Here is a 10,275-nt window from a genome sequence, read left to right as displayed (position 1 = left end):
AATGGAACATTTGTGAATTCAACATAATTATTCAAACATAGAAGGAAGAAACTCTGGCCTTATGGTATCAAACTACTTGTTGAAAAAAACATTGATGAATGAATGCTGTTCTCCCTTCTTGGATTTGCCCCACAATCTAAACTTTCTATCCATTTTATTTCTTTTTGTGTTTTTTCTTGCTTTTCTTCCTTCCATTTGCTGTACATATTTTCTTACAATGAAGACTGATTTTTCATAAATATTGTAAAATCAGAACTATATTCAAAAATTGTAGTGAAACAAATGTAATTAACCAAAATGGCAAGCAATGTAGTAAAGCATCAGTGAATTCAAGAAATAGATAGTAAAGAGACCTATTAGGAACTGAATTAGGTAAATTCCAAATAAATCTGTGAGTTTCTAGATTATGTAATTTTTAAGGGGTGGAAGGCGGGAGAAGCATTATGTCTTCAATAGAGGCTCCAATAATCCCCTTGAATATTTTTAATTATGAAGATCTTTCCCATGCTCCAAGCAACTTGAATAGTTATTTTTTGTATTGGGTTTTGAATTGGGATTTTCCAAGAAATTGGCCTGCTCTCCAGGAGATTTGAAATAAACACTGGGTGCCATTTTTAGTAGTTCTCAACCATTCTTCTGCCTTAAAACCAAGACAAATTTAAAAATATAGATTCCCATTGGTCCCAACATCATAGCTTCTGTTTCAACTTACACAAAGTTATCAGTATTTCTTAAATTCTCTGTGTGATTGTCCATGCACAACCAAGTTTAAGAAAAATGAGCTTGAAAGGAATTAAATAATTGGAAAATATTTAAACACTGTGTAACATTCTAACGTCTGTAACCTTGAGAAAATAACATTAAATCAGAATAAATCCATCTACTATTATCCTGAGAGTTTGTAGAATTTAGCAAGAAAAACACAAAAATTTGATTTGGTCATTTTCTTTCTACTGTATATGTCTGAGTTTCATAGGCGTATGTCTATTTAATTTGGGAGTAGAACATCTTAAGAGGCTGATGGTTCACTTGATTGAGACATTGGCTTAAAGTTAACTGCGTTTATAGAATGGCTATTACTGTTTTCCACTGATTATTCTCAGGGCAAATCTATAGGGGAATATTTCAGTGGTAACAAATTAAATATCTGAATTGAATACTTGAATGCCTTGCAAAGGCAATCAACTATATAGCATTAATCAAGGGTGTCCTCAACTGAGGTCCAGAGAAAAGGAAAATTTGCTCACATAAACTTATATAAAAAGTTATTTTAAGGGAAAATCTAATGATGCGGTATTTGCTGTATGAGTTATCAAATGCATATAAAGTTACATAAATTAAAGAGTTTTATTTCTGTAAGGAATTAAGCAAATTCCTTAAGCAAAAAGTAGGTGAAATGAGGTCATATGATATAAGAAATGTAGTTCATGCTTGTATGAAGATGTTCAACTCCTGAGGTTATGTTGGGGCAACCGTCCCCATTACATACTCAGAAACATATACAAAGATGGTGCTTTTTTAAATTTTGTAATACACTTTTAACTTTGGAATCAAATTAGATTTCCCAAAAAAATTGTAAAGAAAGTACAGTGTTCCATACACACCTCACCAAGTTTCATTCATTTTAAAAAGAGATATTTTGCAGTAGTGATTATCTAATGAATTGTTTAATAGTCAATTGTTAGAACTTTTGATGTTATTTTGGGAAAAATTAATTTCTATTTCAGAATTCTAAATAGTCAAGTGTAAGTTACAAATGATTAAAGTATATTTCATGACTGTCCTTTTCATATCCATTACACAGTATCATGATGTTGTTAAACTTGCCTGGACTTCAAAGTCTCATGAAAATTTGTGCTTGCCAAGTTGAGAACAATTAAGATTGATTTCAATGAATGAAAATAAGAGAGGTTAGAGACAGAGATTTTTTTTCAAGAATAGAAATTACTTGACATAAAGAAATGAAAAAATTCTCCGCATTTTCCTTATCAAACTCCTGTTGCATCATGTATCCCAAATTGAAATAGGATGATGTTTCCCCCTCAGAAGAGTTTGGAGATCCAAGGAGACTGAGGATCATTAATAAAAGTGATTATGTTTGAAAGTCTCTATGCATTTCTCAACAAGTCCAAATGTCAGCTCTGTAGACTATTCTCTACACAAGTCATAGTCTCCACTTTTATATAAAATGAGGACCTACCATGAGAACTGTTGTGAAAGACAATTCTTTTTTAATGCAATTTTATTGAGAAATATTCATACTTCAGACAATCCATTTGAAAATATATGATCAATGGCTCACAGTATCATCATATAGTTGTGCATTCATTGCCACAATCAATTTTTGAACATTTATATTACTCCAAAATAAAAAATACAAATAAAACACTCAAAACATTCCATGCCCTTTATCCCTTATTATTTATATATATTGTTTGTTTTTAGTTTATTTCTTATCTGCACATACACTGAGTAAAGTGAGTGCCAGTCAAAAGGATTTCACAATCACATAGTCACATGATAAACACTTTCGTTATATAATCGTCATCAAGAATAAGGTCTACCAGATCACAGTTCACCATATTCAGAAATTCCTTTCTAGCTATTCGAATACACTAGAAAGTATAAAAGAATATCTATATAATGCCTAACAGTTACCTCAAGAATGAACTCTCAACTGTATTTGAAACCACTTAGCCAATAAAACTTTATTTTGTTTAATTACTTTTCTTCCTTTTGGTCAAGAAGGCAGTCTCAATTCCATAATGCCAGGGCCATGCTCATCCCCACAAGTCATGCCAAGTTGCCAGGGAGACACACCCCTGGGAGTCATGACCCATGGGGAGGGTAGTGAGTTTATTTGCATGGTTTTCATACAGAAACAGACCACATCTGACTAACCAGAGATGTTACCTGGGGGTTATACTTAGCATAATTTATAAGTAAGATTAGCCTCTCCTTTGCAGGAATAAGTTTCAAAAAGGCAAGCCTCAAGATTAAGGGCTCATATTATTGAATTAGGAGTACCCAAAGCTTGTGAGCATATCTGGAATACCCCAGTTGAGGAAGTTTAATATATCTACATTTTCCCACAGTCCCTCAAATGGGCATTGCAAAAACTTTTTTTTAATTTTCTGCCCCACATACTCTGGGGGTTATCAAGGTAGTACAGTAATCTGTACAAAATAACAAGATCTCATTCTCTATTCTAGGTTCCATTTAATTATTTTGTTTAAACAAACTGATCATACAGTATAAATTAGCCAGTGTGCTACAGAAAACTTAAATTTCATACCAAATAAATATCATTAATGAGGGTAGTTGTCTTCAAAAGTCTGTGAATTTCTCAACAAGGTTTTATATCATCTCTGTAAACTATTCCCTACAAAAGTCATAATCTCTGTTTTTAATATAAAATGAAGACCTATCACCAGAACTGGGGAGCAAGACAATTCCTAATATGATGTTGGGTAATTTACTGTGCCCCATTTAAATTCCACTGATGTAGGTTGTCCCAGGACAGTTATTCTCAGTCCCCATGTATATCACCATTGCCTTGAGGGCCTGTCCAAAGATTGCTGGCCCAATAGGGAGAGATTTTGATTCAGTAGGTCTGAGGTGGCACATGAGAATTTCTACTTATAACAAGTTCCCAAACATTCCCCTTTCTTGGTTAATATGGGTAGCCCTGCTTATTTATAAAGGACAGCTTTAACTCCACTTCATTCCTCCCATCTGCTAGCTAAAAGTCAAAAAACCCATTCATAAAATTCCCCCCATTTCTTGACATCAGCCATTATAGATAAAAGCCTTACTTTCATATTATATGTAAGTATATACATATCTATTCATGTATTATGTAAACATAAAAATATTTTACATTGAGATTATATAAAATTAAACAATTTTTCCTCAATGATTGAAGAGTTTTTCATATTGATTTATAATTTTTGATGTCTATAGTTCTTTGATTTTATCATAATTTCTTCCATCAGAATCCTATTATTATACACTTAGGTTTGGAACAGTTTCCAATATGGTAAATGATATTCTGATGAACATGCTTCTTCCTGCAACTTTGTTCATTTGGAGGGTTATTTTCTTTGCAGGGACATTAAAAGAATTGCTATTTAGAGTGTATGTATATTTTCATTTCTGACAAATATTTCCAAACTATCTTCCAAAATTGCTACTCTATTTTATATTCCCATTAATAATGAAAAGCACTTACTCTGTCCACATCATTTCTCAGAGGCTATTATTATTGTATTTCATACTTGAAAATGGTTGGTGAATGTATGCATTTGAGGCTGGATATATTTTTATGCAGACTAGTGTTGGGATTTAATCATGTCCCCCACATAATGCACATTCAGGTCCCAATCCCTGGTCCTGTGTGTATGAACCCAATTGTAATAAAAACTTTTGAAAATGTTATTAAAGTGTGCCCAATCTGTATGAAAGTAGTTATTAATCCAATATGTCTGACAGCCTTGGATGCAAAGGAAATTGGATACAGAGGGGAAGCCATAGCGAGCAGTCAGGAACTGGAAGTCAACAGAACTTGGAGGAGGAAGGAGAAGACATTGCTATTTGCATTGTCATGTGATAGAATATGAAGAAAGCTCAAAGATTACCAGCTGGCCAGAAGATCATAATCCTGAGAGAAAGATATTTCTAGCCTCTGAAACCATGAAACCATGGGTCAATAGATTCTTGTTAAGCCAACCTATTTTGTGGTATTTGTATTAACAGCTGAGAAACAAATACTGGCTAATTATATTATTCTTTGATTTTTATTGGAGTCTACATGTTCTTTTTGATTTATAAGTGTTCAGAAAATAAACCATGTCTACTAAACATTACTTCTCATGATTAACATTTTATTTTTTTTACCAAGATGTAGTTTTTCTATTATTCTATCAAGGGGTTTCAGGCAAAGGAAATGTGTAATTTTTATTGAATCAAATTTTGCCCATATTTATCTCCATGGCTTATGGATTTCATACCATACTTAGACTGAGCTTGTAAAACAAATGTTTAAGTAAATAGTAAACATTTTCTTTAGAAATTTGAAGATTAATTTCCTTGATTTGAATTTTTAATTCATCTGGAATAGAGATGTAATTTCAAGAGTTTAGTACTTTACAATAGGAAATTTCCATAATATAAATTATATTAGGAAATTACCTACACCAAAGCAAGGGAACAAAGAGGGTTACTGGAATCAGAAATGGAAACATAATCAGTAAGTGTATGTGAGGTTTCATGAAATTTGTGACGTGAATTAAATGAGAAACAAAAAGCTGTATCATACAAAGAAATACAAACAGGGAAATACACAAGACAGTGTGAAAAAAAGAAAAAGCAATCACCATAATCATTGTTCTTCTTTAGGATTAACAAAATTGAGGTCTTAAGGGTTGAGCTGTTTCAATTAATTGAGATCCAAATGTGTTTTGTTCCTTTAACAAGCATGCTGCTTCATACTTTGCAAAGCATATACCAATTTGTAATATCACTTGTGTTTAACAAAAAACTTTCTGGGTAAGCAAGTCAAGTAGTCAAACTCCAGTTTTCCTAATTTTATAAATGATGAAGCTTAAACATATAACCCACACATCAATTGACCCTGTAAGTTTAGGAGGATATTCTCTTAGCTCATCTTTATTTTTAGGACAGTTGTAAGTTTAAAAAAATTATTCAGAAAGTACAGCATTCCCATATAGCACTACTATCTATATATACACAGTTATCCCTAATACTAATGTTTTTAATTAGTGTAATACATGCATCACAACTGATGAACCAATATTATTAGACTTATATTACTGGCTAAAGTCCATAATTTGTGCTATGGTTCACTCTTTGCTGTGTACAATTCTATGATTTTTTCTTATTGCTGTTTTAATTTTTTGTTTAATATTTTTGAATTTTAAATTGTTCTGTGTAGCATATATATAACATAAAAATTTGCCATTTTAATCAAATTAAAGTGTACAGTTCAGTGATGTTAATTACATTCACAATCTTTTGCAACCATCACCACCAACCACTACCAAAATGTTTCCATTTTAATTTAATGTAGTTAATTTAATTAACCCAGTTAATGTTCTGACATTTTTGTTGTAACAGTGGTTTTAGCAAGAATAAATAGGCAAAACAAAAAAGTTATCAAAATTGAAAAGGAAGAAGTAAAACCTTCCCCATTTGCAGAAAAGATAATTCTATATAGAGATAATCCTGAAAAATGTGCTATAAAGCTACTAGAACTAATCAGCAAATTCAGCAATATGTTTTTATAGACTAATAATGAAATAACTAAACTGAAATAAGGAAAATGTTACACTTACAAAAGCAGCTAAAGGAATCAATTAGGTAGTAATAAATTTATCCAAGGATGTAAAGGACTTTCACACAGAAAATAACAAAATCTGGCTGAAAGAAATTAAAGATTGAAAAATATGGCAAGACACTCCATATTCTTGGATTGGAAGACTAGTGTTAAGATGCCAATTTTACCCAAAATAATTTACATATTCAACACAATTCCAATCAAACTTCCAACAACTTTTACAGGTAGGTATACAGTTGACATATCCCCACTTGTTGAAAAGATTGTTCTTTCCTAATCAGATGGCTTTGCCATCCTTGTCTAAAATCAATTGTCTAGACATGCAAGGGTTTATTTCTGAACTATTAATTCTATTCCATTAGTCTGTATGTCTATCAGTCTACCAGTACCAAAATATTTTGATTACTGTAGCTGTGTAATAAATTTTGAAACTAGGAACTGTATGTCATTCAACTTTATTTGCTTTTTCAAGAATGCTTTGGCAATCTGGGAATTTTTACAATTACATATGAATTTGAAGATGACCTTTTCCATTTCTGAAGTATAAAAACAGAATATTTTTGGGATTGAATTGATTCAGTAGATTACTTGGGACTGCAGTTATGTCTTAACTCTATGACGTCTTCTAAATCTGAAACATGGGATGTCATATAATTTCCAGAAAAGAAAACAATATGTAACTACTCTTTATGTAGTCAAATAAAAACTCTGGAAAATTTAAGCAGGGATGGAAAGGATGACCATGAGTTACCAAGGTCAAAAGGGTAAAAATAATAATTGAAGTTGGTGGAAAGTTTGTGCAAAAGATCCAAGTAAGAAATATCTTGGTGTGGATGGAAATCTGAAATAAGGCCCATCTGTTTGAAGTGCAGTGATGAAGTAGAAGAGGGAAGTAAGACAAGATTGGAGAGATGGACAGGGTCTTATTGGTTATTTTAACAAATTTATCACAAGATAAATGGGGAGGCAATTAAATGCTTTTATCAGGAGGATAATGTGAACCAATTTACATTTCAGAAAGATTATTCTGGTTGCCATGTGAAGAATGGATTGGTGAAAAAACAAGAATAGATTTAGGGAATCCCAGAAAGAAGTTGTTGAAGATATTTGGGGTAAGATAATGGTGATTTAAACTATGAAAAGAAATGTATTAGTTTATGAGGAATCCATAATAGAATGGATGCCTGGGGGTTGATACTCTGGAATGAAGTCAGGGAAGATTCAGAGATGATTTTTTTTGTCCTGGTTTAAGTAGCAGGTATAGTGACAAAATTTTGTTCAAGATTTGGGATCCATGCAAAGGAAAAGATGTGCTATGCCAAGGTAAGATCTTAAAGGTTTTTAATGCCAGCCTAGGAGGCATTTACTTCATCTGGAAGTCATTAAGTCATTGCCTTCATCTGGATCTCATACATGGCTTAAAACATAGTGAACTCAAGCCCTAATGGCCAAGGTAAAAGGAAAACTACCTGGATGATTGGAAGGCTGGTGTAGAGAAAATTTTGTCTGTAATTTGGCAGCCACTCCAGGGTTTCAGCTTCAGGCCAAAATACATGATTCTGAAACAGGAAGAGGACAGCAGCAGGGCATTATCAAGGGCAACAGGGGAGAGATGGGGAGTAGAATAAAGCAAAAGAATAAAAGGACATCTGATTTCACTTCAAGGAGAGAAAGAACGATTGACAGATCTCTATGGTTGCCACAAAACATAAAATTTTCACAGTCTCCAAAGTCACCACAAAGTATCTATGGGTGGATTGGTTTTATTTACTCTATTTAGTGCACACTGACCATATCTAAAGTGAAAAAATATATAGCTTAACATTTTGGAAATTTCTTCCCCAATATTTCTTTAAATATGTAATTTGGATTTTCTCTTATTCACTCTATACTTTCCTTCTGAGACTCCTTTAAATGACTGGAATTACTCAAGACAATCTCTATAATTCTTATTTCTTTTAAATTTATCATTCATTTCTAACTCTGTTTTGTGTTCTTGGTAAATTCCATAGTACTATATCCCAACTGCCAATACCCTGATGATATTGCTTAACCCAGGTCTAAGAATTTAAATTGTTTAATTTATTTCAATTAGTCAATGAGTTGTTTTCATGAATTCTATTTTTTCTTTATTATACCTATTTGTTCTTGATTTGTATATGCCTTTCTATTTCATAATATTTGGTTCTCTTTGCACACAATTATCTTTACTTCTTTGAAGAGCTTAAATATATTTAATTTAAATTCATTTTGAGATTCATCTATTAGTTTCATGGTTTCTGGAGTGAATTCACCTCCTATTTGTTGACTTCTGAGTTGTCTTTATTATTAATAATTTTCTTCAAGTGCACTGGAATTTTAATATGCTATTTTAAATTGAGTTGAAGGGTTTTTTCTCTACTGCTAGGGCTCCCACTTGCCTGCTTCAACTAGCTCCCAGGAAGCACTACCCCAGAACTAGGACTTCCATAAATATTCAAGAATAGTTTCTAAATGTCTGAGATCACTCACTTAAATCTTTGTCTCATATCACATTCAAAGGCTTCAAGACTTATGTCTTCATCTCAAGTTCTGAGACCTATCACCTGTCAGACCATGTGAATTACTTCACATTTATAAAATATTCATTCACAGTCCTATGTCAATGCACGGATTTCTGATCCCTCCTCCCACCCTCAACCACATAGCCCCCTTTAGCCTATCTGGAACCCAGCAGCTATTTGTTCTTGGGAAAGTAGAAAAAGTGAAGTTTCATCCGCCAAACCAGGAATTACTAAAATAAATATTCAGTTGCATGGGAGGTCTTTTTGCCATCACCATGAACTGGATAAGGACATGTTGTTCCTTGAAATATCAATGTGGAAGGTCCACCCAGAAATGATTCCAGGTACCTTTTGAAGTCTCTATCTCCCCTATTTGTAACCCTTGGATCAAAAATATCCCCATAACTTTTAGCATAATATTCTTCCCCAAATGCCTTTGCTTCTGTGTCCTGAAATACTGAATTGACTTTGGCAGTGCCTATGACTGCAATAAAACCATGTTAGAGCACAGATGATATATGATCTTCATTCCTACTGGAAGGGAGGGAATAAATACCTCGTCAGTTTATGTTGTCTATTTGTTTCTGGTATTACATGAGCTCAGCCATCCATAGCCTCAAGGATCACTAACTGCCCCTAGTCAGAGGGGTAAGCTTGAGTGTGGAACACTGATGTTTATAGTGGCATATAGCACTTGGTAGATTATTTTGTCTGTGGTCTACTTGCAGTATTTTTATATAACCTCTGATTTTTAGGGTATCTAGCCCCCATTTTTCTAACACATTACGGACACACATACAGAAGGCCACTTAAAGGAAGAAATGGAGAAAGGGAGATCCCAAGCTGCAAAATTATATACAAGCATTTACCTTTTCCAGAAATAAACATTTCTTTCATAAAAATATTAAATAGCCAAGACCTATAGAACTAAAGCCTGGGCTACTTCAAATATAACAACTCTGTATTTTAAAAATATAGGGCACAAAACCTTTTGGGTGATATTTACACATTTTCACAAAAAATTTCTAGGTCCCTAAATGAATGATAAATATTCTACTTTCTTGTATCATCTCTTAATGTAACTTCATAAATTTCTTATGCATATTGTAGGTAACTACATTTCAATGTGAGAATCCACCTCAATAGGAAGTTTTCATATAGAAGGCTTAATGTCCACAGCCATATATGACCAAAGTTTAGACATGTATCACGAATGAGAAGTTGGCAGACATTCATTCTTTAAGACAAAGCAATAGCATTTTTTCTCTCTACCAGTGAAAAGGCAGAGAGTACCTACTTTCAAACAGCTAGAGGTTTTGGAGACCTTAGTACATTTTGTGGGGTAAGTGGAATAAAAAATAAATAAAAATAGGATTG

This window comes from Choloepus didactylus, assembly GCF_015220235.1.
Source record: "Choloepus didactylus isolate mChoDid1 chromosome 25 unlocalized genomic scaffold, mChoDid1.pri SUPER_25_unloc2, whole genome shotgun sequence".
Taxonomy (NCBI): Eukaryota; Metazoa; Chordata; class Mammalia; order Pilosa; family Megalonychidae; genus Choloepus; species Choloepus didactylus.
The sequence above is the reverse complement of the archived record's forward strand: the minus strand, read 5'-3'. Positions refer to the sequence as shown.